Raw genomic sequence first — 10,021 nt, forward strand, 5'->3', positions numbered from 1 at the left:
AGTGGTAGGTTGCCCCCGGTTCGGACTGGTTCTATAGAACTGGTAGTAAAACTGGTGGGAGGCTCCGCCCACCGGCCTCGACGTCATCAGGAAGCTTCTGTGCATGCGCGGCCCTGTTGCGAACTGGTAATAAAGGTATTTATTTTGGTATGGATGTGTTGATAGCAAGAATGCTTTGCATTAATATAAACATAGGGACAGGTACAGCAAATAATGCTGGAAAAAGCTAGGTTTATCTCTATTTCTTCGGGCCCCAATTTCTTTGTCTGAGCAAATTTCTGAACTTTGCCTAAAATTTCTCTCCTAAGGGAATACCATGATGGGTATATACATATATATTATCTTGATGTCTTGTAAGATAGAACTTGTAGCAATCCAAAGTCAGGGTTTGTTATCTGGCTGAGTTTGGTGTGTGAAAATCATTGCTTAAGTTGTACGTACTGTATGTGTGTCCATGTGGCATACAAAGAGACACGCTTTGATTATGTGCTGAGCAGGGGTGGGTTCTACTTACCTTTACTACCAGTTCGCAAGCACAGAAGCTTCTGTGCATGTGCAGAAGCGTTTTGATGACGTCTGGGTCGGTGGGCGGAGCCTCCTGCCGGTTTTACTACAGGTTCTATAGAACCGGTGCGAACCGGGGGCAACCCACCACTGGTGCTGAGCCAGTATTCTGACTTTTTTGACCTCATCCCCAGCATACTGTATACATAACTGTATGCTGTGCTGTAACCTAATGAAGAATTATGTTCTATTTATCCGTTTTGATGCCTATAATTGTGACCTATAGATGGACATTGCTCCCAAATGTATACACAGGTAGACCTCGACCTATGACTATTTGTTTAATGACTGTTGGAAGTTCTGAGGGCTTCAGAAAAAGTGACTTTTGAGCCATCCTCAACGTTATGACCATCAGGTCACCTGATTGCAATGGCTTGCATTTGCAACAATTACAGCATCTTGCAGTCACATGATTGCAATTTTCCACCTTCCCAGCCAGTTTCCAACAAGCAAAGTCAACTGGAGAAGCTGGGTTCTGTTAATGATGTCATGATTCACTTAATGACCACAGTAAAATGGTCATAAAACCAAATCATTCCCATGATGACTTATGACCTCATTGCTTAGCAACCAAAATCCCAGTCCCAATTGTGGTTCTAAGTTGAGGGCTATATGTATTTAATTCAGTAGTACGCTAGCTACCAAATTTATATCAATAGTTTTAGGACTGTAGCTATATTATATCAATGGGTCATTAACTTTAGAATTGCAATTAATAAAACATTTAAAGTTGTTTTAATTATCTATGGAGCTTATCAGCAACCCTCAAATAAATATATACGGGAAAATACTCAAAGCACTTACATTTTCTCCATCTACACTCAAGATGAATATAGAACTCATTCTTCTCATGTCTTCAGTTCTCCCAGTTTTCTAACCTTTAATTACCAAGAAATCCATCCAACTCAGAGGAAATTGTTTAAATTATTTATTAATTTAATTTATATGCCACCTATCTCATTATCATCTCATCTGGGTAGCTGACAATGTTATAAATAAAGTCATAAAACAATCAAAACATCAAAAGATTAAAACGTTGGGTAGCAAAGTTAAAACATTAAGTTAACAACACAGCGAATAAAAGAACCAATTTGTACACAGGGCGGAGATGAGAACTTCTACTAGTCTACTAGCCAAATGAGATGCCCCATTAAGGCCATAAGCCAGTTGGCAGATCCAGGTCTTCAGACCCTTTCGGAAGGGCAAGAGGGAGGGGGACGGATTTTACCTCAAGGAGCATGATGTTCAAAAGGTCAGGAGTATGCCCCTTCTACCAGATTGAGTGGAGCAGGCCAATCCCATCAAGGTGAAACAGTTTCTCAGGTAACTTGGACTCATGCCATAAAGGGCTTTAAAAGTTATGACCATCACCAGTGGTGGGATGCTGCCAGTTTAACAACCAGTTCAGTGATCGCGCGCTTGTGCATAGTTCTACAAATACTAACCTTCTGTGTTACCACTTTGGAGTAACACAGCTGAGGCTTAGCAATCCGCTCTGCCGCACCAATCATCTGAGAAGATAAAGGTAAGTAAAGCACAGGGGCGGGGGGAGTGGGCCGACCTGATCATCGTAGCGAACTGGTTTGCTCCCAGCTGATCGTTGGAGCTACTGGTTCGCCTGAACCAGTCCGAACTGGTGGAATCCCACCCTTGACCAACACCTTAAATTGAACCTGGAAGCAAAGCGGCAACCAATACTGTTTGTGCAGCAATAATGTAAGATGTGCCACCCAAGAGGACCTAAAACTGTTCACACTGCTGCATTTTGTGCCAGCTATAGCTTCTAAATACTCTTTTTACAGACATTTTTGTCAATGTTACATCCCAAAACAAATGCATTTCTCAGTGGTTTCAATTTAAGGAATATTTGAAGCACTTTCCTAAATTTGTGATATTTGGGTGATGAGAAAAGTCTGTCCTACTTGAAATTTTCAGAGAATCATAAGGCTGGAAAGGACCTTAAAGGTCTTCTAGGCCAACCCACTGTCCTTATACCATCCTGGACAATTGTTTGTCCTAAATTTTCTTGAAAACCTCAAGCAATGGAGCACTTACAACTCCGGGAGGCACTGCTTAATGGTTCTCGCTGTCAGGAAATTCCTCCTTATTTTCAGGTTGGATCCCTCCTCTGATGAACTTCCACCCATTTCTTCTTGCCTTGCCTCAGGTGCTGTGGACAATCAATCAACGTTCTCTTCCCTCTGGCAATCCTTCAAATATTGGAAGATCGCTATCAGGCTCAATCCGAGAGGATTGATTGGCTGACAATTTTTTATGTACAGGAATTGTCCAGAAAAGCCAATTGTTGATTGGCTGTTGATCCTTTGAGTGTGCTTCGGATTTGCAAACATTTAATCACTTCCAAGCATGTAGCATCCCAGTTGTCCATAAATGTCAAAATAGATAAATCTTGATGGCTTTTAAAGTTCAAAAAGAAGAGTTGGAGAATGTAAAGGCTGATTGCCTGGAAGCATCTTACTTGTCTGCTTGCTCCCCTGAGATCCGTTTCTGGTGTTTACAGTCATTGTTTTTGGAACAACATAAATTGTGGTTGTTTCTTCCCAAAGAGACGTTGTTTGTAACAGTTGCCCTTAGACTAACTGATCATTTCAGAAGAAATAGCTGCATGTGCTTGCTTGCTCTTTCCCTTTTTTACTTCACAACAAATAATGCCATCTGCAGTCATTTGAAGGGCAGATGTCTAGAAAGAAGCCAATTTTCTGTGAAAATTGAGTAGCCCAAAGGTGCTTGCCAAAAAATAATTTACGGTCTGTCTGAACTTTGCAGAAATAGGTAATCTGCATCGGGTATACAGCTGAAACCGAATCTTAAAACAGATAACGTAGGAGCCAACCTATTTCTGATGATGCTAAAGAAAAGAGGTTATTTCTTAGATCTGTCTCAAGAGATTTGGAATGAATTCTGCTCATTAGACAAGTGTCAGGCTTCCTGACAAAATCTTAGCAGAAACTTCCAGACAATTCGGTTAGACTTGTAGAGTTCAATCCAGCTAGAAGCTTTCAAACAAATAACATGACATGTCTGGTTAAGGATCTTTATTGTACACTAGGATGATGCCATATAAAATAATTGATTGGCTTCTGCCAGGGTGAAATTGAAAATTTCCTGTTATACCCAAAGGCAATGATACCCATGAGTCAAAGATTTGCCTCGTCTGAGTGGTTCTTAATTGTTTATATAACTTGCATCACTGCTTTGGGAACGGCTGGCTCCTTAGCTTCTTTTCCATATCAGGAACGTAAACTCCAACATTAACTCATGCGGGGGAAATATTGAAGGACAAAATCAATGGCATGTGTAAAACAGCCGTCTTCAGATAGATCAGAATGCTTGCTGGCAGGGGTACAAACATATGAGAAGAAAAGTAAGGAATATGAAACTCATTCTGCCATACAATGCATGCCTTAAAAATTATTTTAATTTGCAGCACAGAAAAAAAGGAAGGGTTTACTGCATCCCATCCACTAAAACTGAAATAAAACAAGCAGACTTAATTTTACCAATGAATCAAGGCTCTGCACTTTTTAATGAATCTTGACAACATAGCTTCCTATGTAAGAAGCAATTTGGAGCCTTTTTTTTTTTTGTGGTTGCCCAGAATTGATTTGCCCCAAATCTGTTAGAAATTAGTGTAGAGCTTGTTTATTTGGCAGGGTGTGAGCCAAAGTTTCCCTCCTTGGGATGTATCTTTATCTATCAAGGAACTGTGTTAATATAGCAGTTTTATTTTTTTTTCTTTCTTGTTGCACTGATCTAGAACCAGACCTTTAGGCCTTCAACTTTGACCATGCTTTTTTTTTTAATTCTCCTTTTTATTCCTGACACTTATTAGAAAACCTACTCTCCTCACACTCCAAGCTTAACTTCAGCACCTAATTTATCTCTTGTAGGTTCTACTATGTTTTGTTTTTTACTTGTGCTAGCAGTGGTGGGATTCAAAAAATTTTACTACCGGTTTTATGGGTGTGACATAGTGGGTGTGGCATGGCTTGGTGGGCGTGGCAGGGGAAGGATACTGTAAAATCTCCATTCCTGCCCTACTTCAGGGGAAGGATACTGCATAATCCCCATTTCCTCCCAATCAGCTGGGACTCGGGAGGCAGAGAAAAGATGGGGGCGGGGCAAGTCAGAGGTGGTATTTACCGATTCTCTGATCTACTCAAAGTTTCCACTACTGGTTCTCCAGAACTGGTCAGAACTTGCTGAAACCCACCTCTGTGTTGGTAGGACCAGACTATATATATATATCTCAAACTTTGGCCCGCTTTGGTGGCTGAACTATCATGTTCAGCCACCAAACATCTCTAGGAGGAAGAAATAAAAATGACCTTGTCATTTAAGCAGTATAAAGTCACCTTCTACTGTTCTGTCTTAGAAAGAGAGATTTAGGTTACCTCACTGATTCATGAGTATCAATGATAATTTGCATGGTGACTCTTAGTTTGAATGAAATCCATTGGATATATTTACTCCAAGTCACAATTAGCATCCCAGACAGGTACTTTTGTATTTTGAAAAAAACAATTCTTACTAAAAATAGAGAAGACATATATGCCTACAAGGAGGTTATATTGAGTTCCTTCTTTATATTGGAAACTTGGGGCTCCAGGTTGATGCCTACCCTACAACCCTAAAGCTAACTGTCCCTCTGTTCATTCTACAAAACTCAAGAAAGGAAATTAAAAGTACACAGGTTAGGTTACAACAACAATTGAACTTTCACATTTTGTTAAAAACAAAACCAACAATTCCATTAAGGGGAGCAGATGGTTATGTTTAGTCTGAGGTTCACATGATGTATTCCAGAATTTTTATCTTTCATATTCCCAGTTTACACAAAGGGAATGAAGAGAAAAAAGGTGTGTGTGTGTATATATATTTCCCAGGTAAACTGAACTCTTGCCCCTTTGGTTTAGCAGAGTCTGATATTCGGTAATGTACTTTCACACATAGAGGTACTTTTCTCTTGGCTTCTACAGGCTTGCAAAACTGCCAGAACAGCAACCTTAGCATAAGGACTAAGGAAAGAACTTTATTCATCACTTGAAAATGCTGTTTAAATTTGGCAGCTTGGTTTTTGGCCAGGAGATGGTTGTTTCTTTCTACCAGGTGATGGATTGTAAATCCTATTTGTAGCTGATGTTTAACTCCAAATCAGTCTTGCTTCCTAAACTTTTTGCTATTACACTTCCCTTTTGTGCAATCTTAATGCATACACCTCCCCTAAAAATCCAAACTCCAAACCTCCAATATAAATACAAAACATCAAAATGAGCACAAGTGAACAATAAAAACAATACAATTAAACTTCGGGAAATCCTGTCTTAAAGGGTATTAATTGACTTGTTTTTCAACCCTTTGGAAGATCCTGTAGAGATGTAGCCTGGTTCTTAGATTACTATAGGTAGGTAGGTAGGTAGGTAGGTAGGTAGGTAGGTATAGATAGACAGAGATAGAGAGACAGACAGATGGGAGATAGATAGATAGATAGATAGATAGATAGATAGATAGATAGAGATAGATAGATAGATAGATAGATAGATAGATAGATAGATAGATAGACAGACAGATAGATATAGAGATATATAGAGAGATAGAGATAGAGATGATAGAGATGATGGAGATGGAGATAGAGATAGACATGTGAACGTATGTGTATGTATGTATGTTGAAAACACCCCTCTCCACCCCAATAATTGCAGAATTTGGAACTAGGTACCATATTACTAATGTAGTATCCAGAATGAACAAGCATATGGCTATACAATCAAAGATTGAAAAGCCAAGAGACTGAAGATGAATGCTGACACATATTCTGTAGATTAGAAAATTGAAAATTCCCCACTCTAGAAATTCAGACAGTACCCTACTCTGGATCGGAGATCCAAAACCCATAAATGATGAACTACAATATTGTCTCCCCAGCCTAGCTTATACACACCCACATATCTGGAATGCACCAGAGAGATAATATTGTTAGAAATAGTTATTACCTCATCATAATTTAAAGGAAGGTTGAGTACTAAACAAGCCTGCTGAGAAAAATATTTTATTGTGTCCCATACAACAATATTTTATAGATAAAAAGCATGTACAAAAACTAGAAGAGGGACACAAATTGAGCTTTAAAAAATACAGAGAAGTGTGGGAATGATGTTACTGCAAAACTGGCTTGAATGAGCACAGTCTATGCATCTTTTGAGAAAGCGCCCTATGAACCCTGGTTCTACAGAAGGCCGTACCGATGGAATCCAAAAACAGCTGCTAGAATTTGCTCCCATGCCAAGACATTAGAGGCTTAAGCCATTTGTCTCTGTGGGTTGATTCACTCACTTCAAAGTAAAGCAACCTTAGGAGGCAATGTGAGAAAGAGAATCCTTTCATTAAAAACAAAATTGGGGAAGGGTGAAAAAGGGGAAAAGAAAAGAGAACAAAGGGAATAAAGCAAATAGCAGGCATTTCTAGACACAAGATATACAGAGCCCAAAGGAGCACCTATCCTGTGCTCAGGCAAAATAAAGAAAAAAGTTCTATTTTACCCAAATTAATGGCTGGCATGATATCAGGCATTAATGTTGTTCTTAATAATTCCTGGATGAATAACACAAGGATCAAGTTGAAAGGAACTGTGTAGGTAAACAGAAACAGAAAAGTTCAGTTCTACAAAAAGGAACAAGAATCAGAAAAATTAAACTTTAAAACAAATTTAAAGGAAACCACCCACTGACTTTTGGTATACTCTGTAATTATGCCCTCATCCACTAGCTTCACATAACTACAGTACTAGGGTCATGCTTGCTTTATATATATTATGTTTCTCTGAACAAATTTTGCGCTCGCTATTGTGTGTAGGTAGGAGGTTATTATTTACTTCTTTAGGTTTTAAATATACGTGGCACAAATATGTTTATATTTGGTTGGGTGGAAATTCTAGCAGTAACAAAAATGACGATTGCAAGTCAGAACATCAAGAAATCAGACTTGTTGTATGATCAAATTCATTCAGTGCTTAAGTTGCACCAAAGAATGAGCCCAATTCTATTCAAATGAGGGGATTTCTTCCAGAATGTATAACCATCCATGTTTAGTAACAAACTCAGATGATTCATTCCTGTTCTTCAGGCTGTTTAGAACAAACTTTAGACTTAAGAGAGAGAGAGAGAAAAGGTCAAATGTAAGAATTAGAAACATGGTGCTGATTACATTTTGTCTGTCTTTGGAGTCTTTCTTAAAATGTCTATTACAGTAACACATGTTATTTTATCAACACACTGTGTCCTTTACAGTATTATAATGTCTAGCTGGAGCCTAAGAATAATCTGAAAAACATTTATAAATAAACCTAAAAGTTCCATTTGTCTTAGATTCCCAGTTGTTAAATGTTGATGTATCCTACACTAAGGAGCTATAATAGTTCAATGTATTTAGCAGGTGTGAGGTTATTTCTAAACAACTGTGCTCAAAATATTAGGGGGACAATATTTTTTTAAAATAAAATCTATCACTGATTCAGTTGTGAGTGGAAGTGCACAAAGCAGTCCAACATCTTCACAAAGCTGCAAATACTAGTATTAAACGAAATCCATTGTGGTGTGCCTTTCTCTTATCAAAATTAGAAAATGGCTTACTGCGGTGATGGCGAACCTATGGCACACGTGCCAGAGGTGGCATTCAGAGCCCTCTCTCTGGGCACGCGCGCCATTGCCAGCTGCTCTTCGGGTTCTGTCATGCGCATGCACGCCGGACAGCTGGTCTGGTGCGCATGCGCGTGGGGGGCAGCTGCTCTTCCAGGTTCCAATGCACACATGAGCAACATCCAGCTGGTCTTCATGTGAAGACCAGCTGGCTTGCGCTTGTGCGCGCACCAGAACCTGGAAGAAAACAGCTGGCCAGTGTGCATGCATGCCAGACCAGCTGTCCAGCACGCATATGCATGACAGAAAAGGAAGAGCACATGCACAGTTAATATGGAATAATATGGAATAATATGAATCTTATTATATATGACCTACTTTATAAATGTGCATGTTTATAAGAGGTAACATCATGAGCAGGAAGTCACACATAGCCAAGCAGAGGTAGCCACAGACATAGCGGCAGGAAACTTAGATAGGTTTGCAAGAAACCTGTGACCTACTTAGTGATGGGGCACAAGTTATTTAGCTTCTATAGTATAGCAACAAGGGGGGGCAGCTGAAATAGGCGGGCTGTCAAAACTGTAACCAATCATAAGATGTCAAATGTATGTATAAAAATAACTGCATCAGAACCCCTCAGGGTTCAGATTTTGCTTCTTATGTTGTTACTGAACCTTGCGCAATAAACCTTTTCTGTTTGATCCCGGAATTCTTTGTCAGTTCCTTGAATTCCATAACAAATTCTGGCACCCCAGATGGGACTGACGGGAAGAGGCCATTGACCTTCCAGACGGACTGCCCTGGTGGGCAAACCCCTGTCTCGGCACTCGAACGTCCAAGCCAGCTCCGTAGCCCTTGCCTACGGGGAGACTTCGTTGAAGGGATAGAGGACATGCCCGCCAGCGAAGCACTCCTGTCAAGGATCCTTAAGGGACAAACAGAATCGGCCCTTTAGTCCGTGGATGGTGGAAGACGCCTGCAGGCAAGTATAAGTAAAGGAGTTGTTACCTACTCCCGTTTGGAGTGGAAGAGGGGACTGATCACCCCCTAGGAGACAAGGCATCATCCTAAAGTCTCCAGTCAGGACTGTGTGGGTGGTTAAACCATTGCAGTTCCCGCATTGTGACCATTGGAATGTCCAGCACATCAGGTCAACGGTAGTGTATTAGAACATGGGTGGTAGTAGTAGCAAAAGAGGTGGCTCACGGATACCCCTGCAATGTATGTTAGATAACTTTAAAGAAAGGTTTCAGTTTGGATTATGGAGACCCCAAGGCCAACCCAGGTGACTTAAAGAAGTTCTGTGAGAATGATTGATCAGTGGCAAATAGTAAGTGAAGTAGAACCCTGACTGGCTTCACAAATGCCGAGTAGAATTCATACGAGTCTGCATGGCTCGAGTGAGAGGAAAATTTGTTGGTTTTTTTGTCCTGTGAAAATCCCAAAAGCAAACCCCAGGATTTTTAGGAAATTGTGAAGTTGTGAAGTGTAGGAGGTGTCTGTAGTCTGTGTTGGAGGCAGCAGGTCTTCCCAGATGCCCATTTATAAGAGAGGTCTGAAAAACCAGTGCCAGAGAATTCCCTAACAAGAAGTACGCATACGCCGTAAGGGAAACAGAGTCCTCTCCAGGCCTTTTTCCTGAAAACTGATGTTGTGTAGCCCGGTTGAACCGAAGTGTGAAACCCCACATCGGAAGGGGAAACATGGGAAGTTGCAGCTCAAGGGTGGTAGATACCCCTTTGGGAAACTTGTTTGAGCCATGGGACGAGAGGCAGATGCCTGTCCTGGCCAGCCTGAAG

The 10,021-nt window shown here is 40.4% G+C and overlaps 1 long non-coding RNA gene across 1 annotated transcript; it reads right to left on the bottom strand.

The window, feature by feature from the left end:
• Positions 1 to 2,558: 2,558 nt before the first annotated feature.
• On the bottom strand, positions 2,559 to 9,366 carry LOC117661999 (uncharacterized). The gene is made up of 3 exons (XR_004590219.3): positions 9,235 to 9,366; positions 7,125 to 7,211; positions 2,559 to 3,918 (listed from the first exon to the last, which is right to left on the bottom strand). It is a non-coding gene; the product is annotated as an uncharacterized LOC117661999 (long non-coding RNA).
• Between the last annotated feature and the right edge of the window lie 655 nt (positions 9,367 to 10,021).

The sequence above is a fragment of the Pantherophis guttatus genome, chromosome 2 (genome assembly GCF_059756535.1).
Source record: "Pantherophis guttatus breed Tessera chromosome 2, ASM5975653v1, whole genome shotgun sequence".
In the NCBI taxonomy this organism is placed as follows: Eukaryota; Metazoa; Chordata; class Lepidosauria; order Squamata; family Colubridae; genus Pantherophis; species Pantherophis guttatus.